The sequence below is a fragment of the Grampus griseus genome (genome assembly GCF_964374135.1).
Source record: "Grampus griseus genome assembly, chromosome: 8".
Classification (NCBI taxonomy): domain Eukaryota; kingdom Metazoa; phylum Chordata; class Mammalia; order Artiodactyla; family Delphinidae; genus Grampus; species Grampus griseus.
The window spans coordinates 7308447-7323330 of NC_139002.1; positions in this window are offsets into that span (position 1 = coordinate 7308447).

Here is a 14884-nt window from a genome sequence, read left to right on the forward strand (position 1 = left end):
GTAAGAAGAATTGCAACCATGGAACGGGAACGAGATGTCAAGTAAAGAAACACTGGGAGCTTCAAAAGGAGGCCCTGGAAGTTATCAAAATAATGATAATAATAATAATAATAATAATATAGGAGAAATGGGAAACTAAGGAGAAGTTTGGAAGACAGCATTGGGGTAATCATTACCCCAAGTACCCCAACATTTTTCTGAATAGCTAGGCTCTTTTATTACACTGAGTTGATACAATTTTAGTCAAATGCTGAAAGCCACAACTCCACCACCCTCAAATGTTAATATTCTTTTCAGAAATTTGGGGAAATATAAAAAATACATTTAAAGACTTTTATGGACTCCAAACAGATAGGAAACATAGTTCAGGACCTATGGTCTTAAGGGAATTTACAGAAAATTTTCTTTTTATTCTAGTTGTTATGTATTTGGGTCTACAAATAACTCATTTGGAATCTTACTTGAATAAAGAAGTATCCAATACCTCAATTAGAATTAAAAAAGAAAATCAAATTTGTTCTCAAGAGTTTAGAAACGCACTGAATTTTAGGGCTGGAAAGAAACTTGGGAGTCTTCTACTTTAACTCTCACACAATGTGTAACAAAAAATTTTAAAAGGGATGGAAAACAGGAAAGCAAAGATGAGGAAATCAGAAGACCAGTGGAGGAGGTACAAATACAGATAAACATGGCCAGGTCAAGGGAGGGCGGGGCCTCATGAATCCAAAGGATGCTACCTAGAACTACTTGAGCAAGTGAGTGGAGAGAACAGTGTGTGAGAGGGAAACCAGCCAAGGGTCCAAGGGAGAGGATTTCTCCTCAGCAGTCTCGGACATATAAAATAAAGATGGAAAAGCAATCATCAGATTTAGCATTTAAGAGGTCCTTGGTGGTTAGCACCTTGACAAGCAAAGTTCCACAGCAGTTATAAAGGCAGACTCTAGATGGCGCTAGCCTGAGGACTGGTGGCTCCTTTTTAAATGTTTATTTTTAAGGATGTAGGTGTGAAAGGAGTTTGCTGCACAGGTGATCTGTGTGACTTCGTGACCCCCGCAATGCAGAGGGAGCTAGAAAGGTGTAGGCTGGAGGAAAGATTACAGAAGCCGACCTCCCAGGCCTGTAGTGGTTGAAAATTTTCTCAAAAACACAACAAAACTACAACAGAGGAAGAAGAGTCAAAGGTCACCAGTGGCGGGCGTCTGAGAACTCGGCTTTGTCAGAAACACCTCAGAACCTTCCTCCTCACAGGCTCAGCCACAGACATATCATAAATACTTCTGTGCCTTGAGTATGGTTGCCTTTTGGAATATTTCCCCCTGAATCTCCTCTGAGGGATCCTGACAATTGAATATAGTCGTCCCTCAGTATCCGCGGGGGATTGGTTGGTTCCAGGACCCTCTCAGATACCAAAATCTGCAGCTACTCAAGTCCTGTCTCTAAAATGGTGTAGTATTTGCATATAACCTAGACACATCCTCTCATATACTTTAAAGCATCTCTAGATTACTTGAAATACCTAATACGTAAGTGCTGTATAAATAGTTGCCTGAGGGCAGTGAGTTCAAGTTTTGCCTTTTGGAACTTTCTACTTTTTTTTCCAAATATTTTCGACCGAGGTTGGTTGTGGATGTGGAACCACAGATAAGGAGGGCCAAGAATGCTGCAGACTTTTTAACCTCAGATCTCGACCTTCTCACATTTTCTCTTTGTTATTTCAGACCTTCCCTTGTTCTTGGACTCACTTTCATTAGAACAGTGCTGAGCCCTGTGTTTCATGTCCCCAAAAAGCAGAAGCCCCACAACCAATCCTGGCAATTAGAATCCGGGTTTACGGGAAGTTTACCCCTTGTCCTGCCCAGGAAAGGAGGGAAGAGACAGGAATAGGAGGGAACAAATGATAGGAAGGGGATGGGGGGGGTATGAATAGGGAACTACTCCCCTCTGTGTCCCAGATGCTAAGAGGGTAACAAGAGCTCATCCACATTCAGCGTGGTGCCTGGAGTGTGGGAAGCTTAAAAGTCTTTCAATGTTTCACAGTTTTGTTCCTTTAATAATGTGCATAGATTAAATCTAAGCAACAACAAAAAGAATCAAATATGTTATTTCTTACGGAGATTAAGAAGTATTCTCCTTGAAGATTTATTAGATTATCTGGTATCTTTGTATAAACTCAGAATTTCTTGAGATACAAATAATAAATATATTTATGAAAATTAAAAAAATAGTCAGTTGTGGCGATGGTGGTGGTGAGTATTCAGACAGAACACCAGCTCACCTGCCATCAGTCACAGCAAAAGGGAAGTGGTCCTGAAGAGGTGGAGTGGCCTGACCCCCAGTTGTGTGCCAGGCTAGTTGCATGTGGTTATTATTTCCTCTAATCTTTGCAATAATGCTGAAGGCACCAATTCACCCCAAATTTCACAGCTGATGAAAATAAGGCTTAGAGAAGGAAGAAACTTGCCCAGAGCTATTCAGTGGCTGAGGCAAGATTTGAACCAGTCTATCTGCTTCCACGCCATGGGGGAAGGCCCTTACAGCTGATGGAGAGGCCACTCCAGCATCGTAAGGCATTTGCTTTTCTGATTAATGTCACCTTCTAGAACCAGATGCCCCATCCACCATCTGAACTGAAACACACTGACTAGTCTTCAGCGTTGAAGGAGCAAAAGGTATTCCTGGGGCATTGTGCTCTCCTGTCTCCTCCTAGGAAGGGACGATCAGATTTCAGAATTTGGCCCAGAGGCCTTCTTCTCCTCCCCTTTTCCATTCTCTCCTAAATTAGTTTTCATTTCATAACAGTCATTAGCTGAGCTCTGGGAATGAAGTGTAAAAATTTCCCCTTACCTCAGAACCCTAACTGGCGGCGGTCCCTTGAAACTCCTGCAACCAGAGATCCATTTGAGCATTAAAACTTCATCAATTAGGCCTCCTTGTGCGGGGATCACGTGGTCTGCCCTTCACGCTGAGCCGGACCCACGCGGGGCAGGAGCAGAGGCCTCATTACCGGGCCTGGGCTTTTGTGAAATTCCTGAATAAGCAGCCGTGGAGTGTCTGCAGAAGGCTGCGTTTTCTTTTTCTTTTTTTTTTCTTTTTCTTTTTTCTGGTTTTAACAACCGCTTTTACGGACGATTTAACACTGTGGGTTGCCAGCTGTGTTAATGCCTTACCCCCTTCCCTTGTGACGTCCACCTTGTGAAATGGCCATCAGATGGAGAGTCCATGCCTCCCTCTTCCCAACAAAACTGCTCCTTTCTTCATACCCGGAGCCAGGGCTCCTCGCCAAGGACAAAGAGAGGTCCTTATCCTGCTTGTACCCAGAAGCAACTAAGTGCAACTAAGCAACATAGTTCATTGGTTATTGAGAAAATGTTGTAAATGGGAAGAGGGGGTGATGCCTCTAGGCTCTCTCTTGGTGGCAGACAGGGACGCAGATGAGGAGGGAGAGGGTAATCTTAGTTTCCACAACTGTCTGCAGCCTCTACACTACAGGGGCTATTTCAGCATATTCCTCTCATCTGTTTTTGCCCCAGTTCTTGCCCATCTTTACCCAGATGTCCATGTCTTGGGTATCCTCGGGCTGTTCAAGGCTGAGCCTCATGTAACATGATCAACTCAGATCTGAGGTTTCCTTCGTCCTGTTAAAGATTGAGGAAGTGAGTTCTATCAGTTTGCTCCCTGCTAATTAGTTTCTAGGGACATCTACTATACTGACTAAGTTCCTGTTATACATACTGATAAACCAGATTCCATCGATACCCATTAATTTACAGTGAAAAATATTAGAATACCATGTCCCATGGTCAGTATCCTCTCTACCCTCTACTGTTAAGTAAAATAGAAAACACACACACACACGCACACACACACACACACACACACACACACACACACATGCACACAGACTTGAAATCTATTTCAAAACTGTTGAAATACTCAGAAAATGTGAACCTGCAATTCCACCTAGAGAAACTTGAACTATGAAAATCATTAGAATTATATACCAAGATTTAGTCATAGAAAGTGCTGCTTATACAAATCTAATATTTTGAAGAAAAAAAAAAACCCTAACTGTTCACAAATAGAGGATTGACTTAAAAAATTGATTTAGCCATGCATATTAAACTTAGATTGCTATCTATGCTGTAGAAATAGAGCATGACAATTTAAGTTAAACAAGCTGCAGTAGACTTCATTTTTTAAAAGTATGTCAGGCTAAATAACCTGAACTACACTTCTGCAGAAAAAAAAATATATATATATATATATGCTGGGTAAAATATATATTACATGTCTCTTGAAGGCCTATAGAAAATGAACAACCAAATAAAAGAGCACTTATATTGCTCAGATTGTTTTAAATTATGATTTCCTGCTAAAAGAAAGCAGAACTTCTTGGAAAAGTAGCTGATTCTAAGTCTGGGGCAGAAGAAATAGAAGATGGGTGTGAACATCTGGGGTCCTGTTGAAATGACTTTGGAGGCAAAGCCCTTGAAGAGGCTCTCAGTGGCCAAAGACAGAGCAATTTTTGCTTCATTGAGGATACCTTGCAGATATCGTGGGTTCTGTTCCAGATCACCACAACAAAGCAATCATTGCAATCAAGTGAGTCACATGAGTTTCTCGGTTTTGCAATGCATGTAAAAATTATGTTTATACCATTACTGTAGTCTATAAAATGTGCAGTAACATTATGTCTAAAAACATAATACTTTAATTAAAAAATACTTTATTGCTAAAAATGTTAACCATCGTCTGAGCCTTCAGTGAGTAATAATCTTTTTGCAATAGTAACATCAAAGATCACTGATTGGGACTTCCCTGGTGGCGCAGTGGTTGGGAGTCCGCACGCTGATGCAGGGTACACGGGTTCGTGCCCCAGTCCGGGAGGATCCCGCGTGCCGTGGAGCGGCTGGGCCCGTGAGCCGTGGCCGCTGGGCCTGCACGTCTGGAGCCTGTGCTCCGCAACGGGAGAGGCCGCAACAGTGGGCGGCCCGAGTACTGAAAAAAAAAAAAAAGATCACTGATCACAGATCACCATAACAAATATAACAATAATGAAAAAACTTGAAATATTGTGAGAATTACCAAAACGTGACACAGAGACACAAACTGAACAAATGCTGTTGGAAAAAAAAATGGTGCCTATAGGCTTGCTTGACACAGGGTTGCCACAAATGTTAAATTTGTAAAAAACACAATATCTGTAAAGTGCTATAAAGCAAAGCACAGTAAAAAAGAGGTATGCCTGATATCTTTTCATTGGATTTAAATTTATCAAATATATTTAAACCTATGAGTTCCTTATTATATACACAGTTCATATGGTTTCTGCCACAACTACTTAACTCTGTCATTGTAGGTGAAAGCAGGGATAGACAGTATGTACATGAATGGACATGGCTGTGCTCCAATAAAACAGTTTATAAAGACAGGTGGCCTATTGCTCACAAATTTATTGGGATTCTGTCTAAATAGTATAAAAGCTGCCAGCTTTGGCCACTTCCTAAGTCCCATTTCTATAAGACCTCTGTGTGCGTAAATTATTATTTTTTTCTTTTTCTCCTGTTAACCTGCCTTGTGTCAGTTTTATTAAAAGTACAGCCACAAGAATTCAAGAGGAGTAGAGAGGGAAATTTCCCCCTCCCTGACATTAACCCTATCACAATATATGTACGTCAAATCATTATACTGTACACCTTGAACTTGTACAGTACTGTATGTCAATTATATCTCAATAAAAAGAAAAACAATGGCAAGTTAAATTCATGGAAAGTAGAGGCAAGGGTTAAGGAAAAGTGTAAAAGTTAATGAGATATTTAAAAGACAAGCATCAGAGAAAATTAACAAAACTGCAAGTTGGTATTTGGAAAGAATAATAAAATTGACAGAACTTACAAAACTGAAAAAGTAAATAGAGAGAGAAGAAAGGCATAGATTGACAGGATCAGAAATGAAAAGGTAGATAGCATCAACAAATTTTAATATAGTAAAGATGTAATAATATGATATGTTAAATACTTTGTGATAATAATTTAGAAAATTTTGATGAAAAGAATAATTTCCTGTCTGGAGACAGCTGATCTTTCTCTTCTCACACTTGACCTAGTCCACCCTCTTGCTCCTACACGTGGATTTCGGGCTTGGCCTTGTGCCTTGAATTGGCCAATGAAAGTTGAGCTGACAGTTAGTGAGCAGAAGCTTTAATTTTGTTTGCATGGCTTGGTTTTGTCTCTTGTCCTTTTCCTATCCACTGAAGAACGCCCTGTGTAGACTAAATAAGGCTTGTGGAGCTGACCTGAACTTTACGTACAAGTGGGGATGCACCCCAGCTGAGTTCAGCAGAACCTACACATCTGTGAAAATCAACAACAAAACAAAAGCTTGTGGCAAGCCACTCAGTTATAAAGTTGTTTAGCATTATTACAGTAGGTTTTGACTAATATACCCTTGAAAAAATAAAAAGTTTACCAATATTAAAAAAGAAGAAATAGAAAATTGAAATATCCCTATATCTACTAAAGAAGAGTGTGATTTAAATACAAAATAATAATTTAAAAATAAACTTCTTTAGTCATTGATAATTTCGTCAGTAACTTCTAAATTATTTAGAGAAGCATTATCAATTTTGCAAAATTTCTTCCACAGAATAGAAAAAGTGTGAACATTTCATAATTCATTAAAAAAAAATTATTACCTGGGTTACAAACCCTGACACTGACATTACAAGGGAAATTAAGACTAATCTCTCTTATAAACATGAAACAAAAATAATTAATAAAATGTTAGCAAATATAATCCAGTATTATATGAAAAGTATAATCTATCCTGGACCAAATGGAGTTATTCCAGTTATTCAGCAATGGTTAAACTTCAAAAATCAATTATCATAATTCACCATAGGAGGAGAAAACAAGAAAATTATGTAATTTTGAGAGAGGCAATAAAAGCACTGGATACAATTCTGTCTCATTAATGATAAAAAAAAAACAGTAAATTAATAGAAGGAAGTTTCCTTATTCTAATAAATAGTATCTTAAAAAATAACTAAAAGCAAATACAATTTTATTTGTGGAATATTAAAAGTTTTCCCTGAACTAGTGACCGTTGCAAGTGCAATAAATAAGAAAAAGAAACCAAAAAAAGTATAAAAATTAGAAAGAAGAAATAAAATGATAATGGTTCAGATATGGCAAGCCTCTGTACAAACAATGATCTATAGACAAATTATTAGAGTTAATAGTGAATTCAACAAAATACTTGGATAAAAATCAATCAAAAATCTATTTTTGTACAAACAGATATAAGTTAAAATTTAAAATAAACAGTAATATTTATAATAGCATAAAAATTCAAAAAAGTCTAGTAATAGATATGCAAAATTCTACAATAAAAGCTACAAAACATTATCTGTAGAAATTAAAGAAGACCTAAATAAATGGTTAAATAAGTCATGTTCAAAAATGGGAAGACAAACTTATAAAGATGTTAATTCTACTCAAATCGATCTATAGATTTTTTTGGAAATTTCAATTAAAACTCTAGCAGAATTTTTTTTCTGGAAATGGACAAGTTTCCTTTGAAATTTATATGGAAATGCAATAAAATTTTCAATAATAATGTGTTAGGTCAACTGGATAGCCATATGAAACAATGAATCTTCACCCCTACCTCACACTATATGTAAAAATTAATTCCAGATGGATCATAGCTTGAAAGGTAAAAGGTAGAACAATAAGATTTTAGAAAATATAAGAGGATATTTTCACGACATCATGGTAGGCAAAGATTCCTTTAATGCACACAACCACCAACCATAAAGAAGAATATAATTGATACATTATACTATATTAAAACCAAGAAATTTTATTCATTGAAAGACACTGTTAACAGTGCGAAAATTCCATAGAGTGGGAAAAGATATTCATAGTATCCGATAAAAACCTTGCATCTAGAATATTTAAAATACTTCTATTTGTCAATATGAAAATGCAGACTACTCAAAAGAAAAATGGTCCAAAGTCTTGAACAGGCATTTTCCAAATAAGGATCCCCAATGGCCAATGGAAATATGAAAATGTACTTAATTCCTGTGGTATTGTGACTTATAATAAAAAATATATACTTAGTCTTTGTCCTTGTTTCTGGTACAAAGATCCTAAGACCCTTGGAATTTCCTAAGTGATGAGAGCTATAAATGTGGTTTTTTATGTTAATGAAGTGACTTCTGGAAAGCTCCTAGGTAACCAAAGGATAGGGCTGGTTACCAGGGGAACTGGAGGCTTAGAACTTTCAGACCCATCCCCTGATTTCCTGGGAGAGAAGAGGGGCTGGAATTTCAATCAGTCACCAATGGCCAGTGATTTAATCAGCCATGCCTAGGTGTGAACCCTCCATAATATCCCAAAAGGATGGGTTTGGAGAGCTTCCAAGTTGGCGAACCAGAATGCTGCCATGTGCTACCATCCTGAGCCCCACACTTCATGAGACAGAAGCTCCTTTGTCTGAGGTTCTTGCTCAATGTATCTTTTCATTTGGCTGTTGATTCATACTGTTTAGTGCTCTTTGTAATAAACCAATTAGCTGGTGAGTAAATAGGTTTCCTGAGTTCTGTGAGCTGCTATAGCAAATTAATCAAACCCTAGAAGGGGTCCTTGGGAACCTATAATTTAGAGCCAGTTGGTCAGAAGAACAGGTAAAACCAAGACTTATGACTGGCATCTGAAGTGGAGGACAGTCTTGTGGGACCAAACACTTAACCTGTGGAATCTGATGCTATCTCTGGGTAGAAACATAGATATCTTTTTCTAGTTTTGGTATCAGGGTGATGGTGGCTCTGTAGAATTAATTTGGGAGTGTTCCCCTTCTGCAATTTTTTAGAAAAGTTTGAGAAGGATCGGTGTTAGCTCTTCTCTAAATGTTTGATAGAATTTGCCTGTGAAGCCATCTGGTCCTGGACTTTTGTTTGTTGGAAGATTTTTAATTACAGTTTCTATTTCATTACTTGATAGGTCTGTTTATATTTTCTAATTCTTCCTGGTTTAGTCTTGGAAAATTGTACCTTTCCAAGAATTTGTCCATTTCTTCCAGGTTGTCCATTTTCTTGGCATATAGTTGTTTGTAGTAGTCTCTTGTAATCCTTTTGTATTTCTGCAGTGTCTGTTGTGATTTCTCCTTTTTCATTTCTAATTTTATTGATTTGTGTCCTCTCCCTTTGTTTCTTGGTGAGTCTGGCTAAGGGTTTATCAGTTTTGTTTATCTTCTCAAAGAACCAGCTTTTAGTTTTATTGATCTTTGCTATTGTTTTCTTCATTTCTGTTTCATTTATTTCTGCTCTGATCTTTATGATCCATTCCTTCTACTGACTTTGGGTTTTCTCTGTTCTTCTTTCTCTAGTTGCTTTAGGTTTAGGGTTAGATTATCTGAGATTTTTCTTGTTTCTTGAGGTGAGGTTGAATTACCATAAACTTCCCTCTTAGAACTACTTTTGCTGCATCCCATAGGTTTTGAGTCATCATGTTTTCACTGTTATTTGTTTCTATGTATTTTTAAAATTTTTTCTTTGATTTCTTCAGTGATCTCTTGGTTATTTAGTAGCACAATGTTTAGCCTCCATGTACTTGTGTTTTTTACAGGTTTTTTTCCTGTGATTGATTTCTGATCTCATAGTGTTGTGGTCAGAAAAGATGCTTGATATGATTTCAATTTTCTTAAATTTTCTGAGGCTTGATTTGTGACCCAAGATGTAATCTATACTGGAGAATGTTCCATGTGCACTTGAGAAGAAAGTGTATTCTGCCACTTTTGGGTGGAATGTTCTATAAATATCAATTAAATCTATCTGATCTATTGTGTCATTTAAAGCTTGTGTTTCCTTATTTATTTTCTGTTTGGATGATCTTTCCATTGGTGTAAGTGGGGTGTTAAAGTCCCCTACTATTATTATGTTACTGTCGATTTCCCCTTTCATGGCTGTTAGCATTTGCTTTATGTACTGAGGTGCTCCTATGTTGGATGCATAAATATTTACAATTGTTATATCTTCTTCTTGGATTGATCCCTTGATCATTATGTAGTGTCCTTCCTTATCTCTTGTAACAGTCTTTATTTTAAAGTCTATTTTATCTGATACGAGTATTGCTACTCCAGCTTTCTTTTGATTTCCATTTGCATGGAGTATCTTTTTCCATCCCTTCACTTTCAGTCTGTATGTGTCCCTAGGTCTGAAGTGGGTCTCATGTAGACAGCATATATACGGGTCTTGTTTTTGTATCCATTCAGCCAGTCTGTGTCTTTTGATTGGGGCATTTAATGCATTTACATTCATGGTTATTATCGATATGTATGTTCCTATTCCCATTTTCTTAATTGCTTTGGGTTTGTTTTTGTGGGTCTTTTTCTTCTCTTGTGTTTCCCACCTGGAGAAGTTTCTTTAGCATTTTTTGTAAAACTGGTTTGGTGGTGCTGAATTCTCTTAGCTTTTGCTTGTCTGAAAGCTTTTGATTTCTCCTTCAAATCTGAATGAGATCTTTGCTGGGTAGAGTAATCTTGGTTGTAGGTTTTTCTCTTTCATCACTTTAAGTATATCCTGCCACTCCTTTCTGGCCTGCAGGGTTTCTGCTGAAAAATCAGCATTATGGGGATTCTGTTGTATGTTATTTTTGTTTGTTTGTTTTTCTCTTGCTGCTTTTAATATTTTTTCTTTGAATTTAATATTTTTAGTTTGATTAATATGTGTCTTGGCGTGTTTCTCCTAGGGTTTATCCTATATGGTACTCCCTGTGCTTCCTGGACTTGAGTGACTATTTCCTTTCCCATGTTAGGGAAGTTTTCCACTATAATCTCTTCAAATATTTTCTCAGACCCTTTATTTTTCTCTTCTTTTTCTGGGACCCCTATAATTAGAATGTTGGTGTGTTTAGTGTTGTCTCAGAGGTCTCTGAGATTGTCTTCAATTCTTTTCATTCTTTTTTCTTTATTCTGCTCCTCAGCAGTTATTTCCACCATTTTGTCTTCCAGCTCACTTATTTGTTCTTCTGCCTCAGTTATTCTGTTATGGATTCCTTCTAGTGTTTTTTCATTTCAGTTATTGTGGTGTTCATCTCTGTTTGTTTGTTCTTTAGTTCTTCTAGATTTCTGTTAAATACTTCTTGTATTTTCTCAGTCTGTGCTTCCATTCTATTTCTGAGACTCTGGATCATTTTTACCATCACTACTCTAAATTCTTTTCCAGGTAGATTGCATATTTCCTCTTCATTTATTTGGTGTTGTTGGTTTTTACCTTGCTTCTTCATCTGTGACATAATTTTTTACTGTCCGTTTTTTTTTTTTTTTTTTTTGATGAGTGGGATTGTGTTCCTGTCTTACTGGTTGTTTGGCCTGAGGCTTCCAACACTGAAGTTTGTAGGCTGTTGGGTAAAGCTGGGTCTTGGTGCTAAGATGAGGACTTCTGGGAGACCTCACTCCAATGAATATTTCCTGGGATCTGAGGTTCTCTGTTAGTCCAGTGGTTCGGACTCAGAGCTCCCACTGCAGGAGCTTTGGTCCAACCCCTGGCTCATGAACCAAGATCCTGCAAGCTGCACGGGATGGGAAAAAAAAAAAAAAAGAGAACAATAACAAAGTAAAAAATAAAGTTAGACTAGGAAACTAACAGATATGTTAGAAAGAATATAAAAATAAAAATATAGATGAAACAACAATCAGAAGGTAAAACAAAACCACAGTAGTAAAAAAGAGGAGAAAACAAAAAAAAAGGTGGAAAAGGCCTTGGCCTTGGAGGGTGGGGCCTAAGTGGGCGCAGGGTTTGGTGGGTGGGGCCTATGCTTAGGACCCCACAGGGCTGGAAAAGGCCATAGGGGTGTGGGGGTGTGGGACTTAGGCTTAACAGAACAGAAGGGACCCAGGCATGCCTCATGCTTCTGGTCTCAGAGGGCGGGGGACCCGGCCTGGGCATTCAGCATGTTTCCCAGGGTCGAGTGGATGAGGCAAACATCTTCCACTCCTCTCCCTTTCCTCTGGTCCTGGAGAGACCCTCCTGCCTGCCTCTCCTTTTCTCCCCTGGCCTCCCTTCTATGCCCCCAGCATGATTGCTGGCCCCGAGTTGGCCTCTGGGAGTCTAGGACCCGGCCTGCGAGCCAGGCAGACTTCCCTGGCTGACTGGGCAGGGGAAACGCTGGGTACGCTCCCCCATCCAAGGCCCTGAGGGTCCCTCCAGGCATGGGAACCCCTCTCCCCTCTCAGCCACACTTCAGGGGCACTGGTCCTGTCTGGCCACCACTTCTCCTCCTCCCTAAGTCCCCCCACATTCTACCAGTTTGCTTGGGGGTTCCTGCCATCTCCTTGTGTGTCAAGGTCCCCCACCAGCATTCATCAGGTGCCCTAGTTGTGGGGAGATGTGAACTCCGCATCTGCCCACACTGCTATCTTGACCCTGCCCGCCCCCAGTGTTATTTTTAATACTAACAGATTAAGGGTGGAAAAACCATATGATCACCTGAATAGACAAAAACAAACAAACAACAAAAACAACCACTACTTAATTATAACATGTCTTGGTAGATCAGGAATAGAGAGGAACTTGGAACTGTCTCCATCTTTCTAGTAGTATTTGCCAAAAAACAAAAACTGTCAATGTCAGGTTTAATTGTAAATCTTGGAAAATATTTACTTCAAATTCAGGAAAACTAAAAGAATTCTCAATCTTATACTTTCTTGTTAACTTTGAGGCTCCACAAGGAAATAAAAGAGAGATAAGGATTGTGAAGAAAGAAATAAAACTGCTAACATCAACTGCTTACAATTGTTGATCTAGAAAACCAAAATAATATAGAAATACAGAAAAATCAATAACATTTGAATTAATAAAACTTGTCCACATTTTCTGTATGTTATACACAACTCAATTATATTTAGTATACTGGTTAAAAATGATTGTGTCACTTTTTAAAAGATATCATTACTGGAAAAACCAAATATATTAATTACTTAGGTATAAAACTAACAAATTATGAGAAAACTTTATGGAGAATATCACATACACTGATTGAAAGAAATTAAAGAAAACCTAAATAAATATATAGATATCTATTTTGTGAAACAGCAGACTCAGCATTGCAAAACTTTCAGATCTTCCTTTATTGACCTACATAACAATTTAATTCAGATGAAAATCCCAACAGTTTTTCTTTTCCCCTTTTTAACTAATGGTGCATTTAAATTTTTGGTAGAGCAAATCTCCAAAAATGGACAAGACATTTCTGAATAAATCAAATAACTTAGGAGATATTCGATCTTCTGATATTTGATATTTTCTTACCAGATATCAAGACTTATAAACTATGATAAAACTATACAGTATTAAGTGAATAGACAAATAGTATGGAGTGAAAGACCAGAAAGTGATGTGCACATAAATGGAAAAGTGGAGTTTCATTCTGTTCCAGAGCTGGTATTTCAATTAGTGAGGAAAGGCTAAACTTTAAATCAGTGATTTTGGAGTAATTAGTTTTTCATTTAAAGGAAATGAAAATTGATTCCCATCATCTCATCACATGCAAAATATTTTTGTAGTTGGATTCAACAGCATAAAATTTTTAAAAGATAATATAGTCTATGAAGAAAATGAATAGACAAGCCAGAAATAGAGAGCTGATATTTGTAGATGTTTGTAATATTTGACCCAGAACTAGTGTAGAGAATCTGTAAAGAATAATCATAAAGTATAAACAAAGTAAAGTTAGGCAAAGGGTTTGAATTAGCATTTCATAGATGAGAAAAATGATTGGCCACAAACATAAGAAAATACGCTCAACATTATTAATAAGGAGATACATGTAAACTAATACCACAAAACAATGGGATTTTATTCTCCAAAAATTAGTAAGTCTGACAATTTCCAGTACTGAAAAGAATAGGAAATAATAAAAATACAATTCTCATGGTGACATTGATCATTTTGGAAAACAATTTAGCCTTACCTGGGATCCAGGAGTGCCAATTTGAGGCATATTCTGGTATGTGTGCACCACAAATAGAAATTTTTAAGGAAATGTATAAATGACTTGCAGTACATGTATATAGTAGACAAATGTAAATATATATGAATGAAATCCAATTATATGATGAATCTCAGGAAAATAAAGCAACATTAAATGAAAAAAGCCAGGTACAGAAGAATATATTCGGTATGACTCTTCTTATATAAAGTTCAGAACCATGTACATGTGATTAACCATAAAGAAAATCAAAGAAATGTAAAACAAATTTCAGGATTGTAATGTTATAATTACTTGAGGGGGGTGGAGGAGGAGTGATGCAAATGGATCAGAGTAAACTCAGGCCTTGAAAGTCCTGGTAATTAAATTTTATATGTGGGTAGCTGTTTTATTGTTTTTAAAGCCTGTATGTTTATTAAAGCATTTTTGTATAAATTAAATATTTCAGAAAGTTTTGTTTTAAATCAGGCTATAAAAAGTACCACATAATTATAGAAAAGGAAGGAAAGAAATTATGTGGATTGTAAAATTTTCAAAAACAGCGAATTGATCATTTTAAACAAATATTTATTGAGTAAATAATAAGTGCCCCAAAATACTAACTTATGCTTAAATAATGAGTATGCCTTTCACATATTTAATAGAAGTGAGGCTCAAAGAGGTGACTTTCCACATGTCACCTAAATGCTAAACCAATGCTTTGAACCAGGTCTTTTGATTTCAGAATTTGCTCTTTCTTTAATGCTAACCTACTTTCTATGAAAATGCAGGTCTAAAGTTTGGAAGATTTGGAAAGTCTTTAATATTAATCAATATCCTCCATTATAAGGGTGTCTCCTATCAAGACAAAGCTTTTAAAAATTGTTATTAGGTGCATTATAATTTTTTTT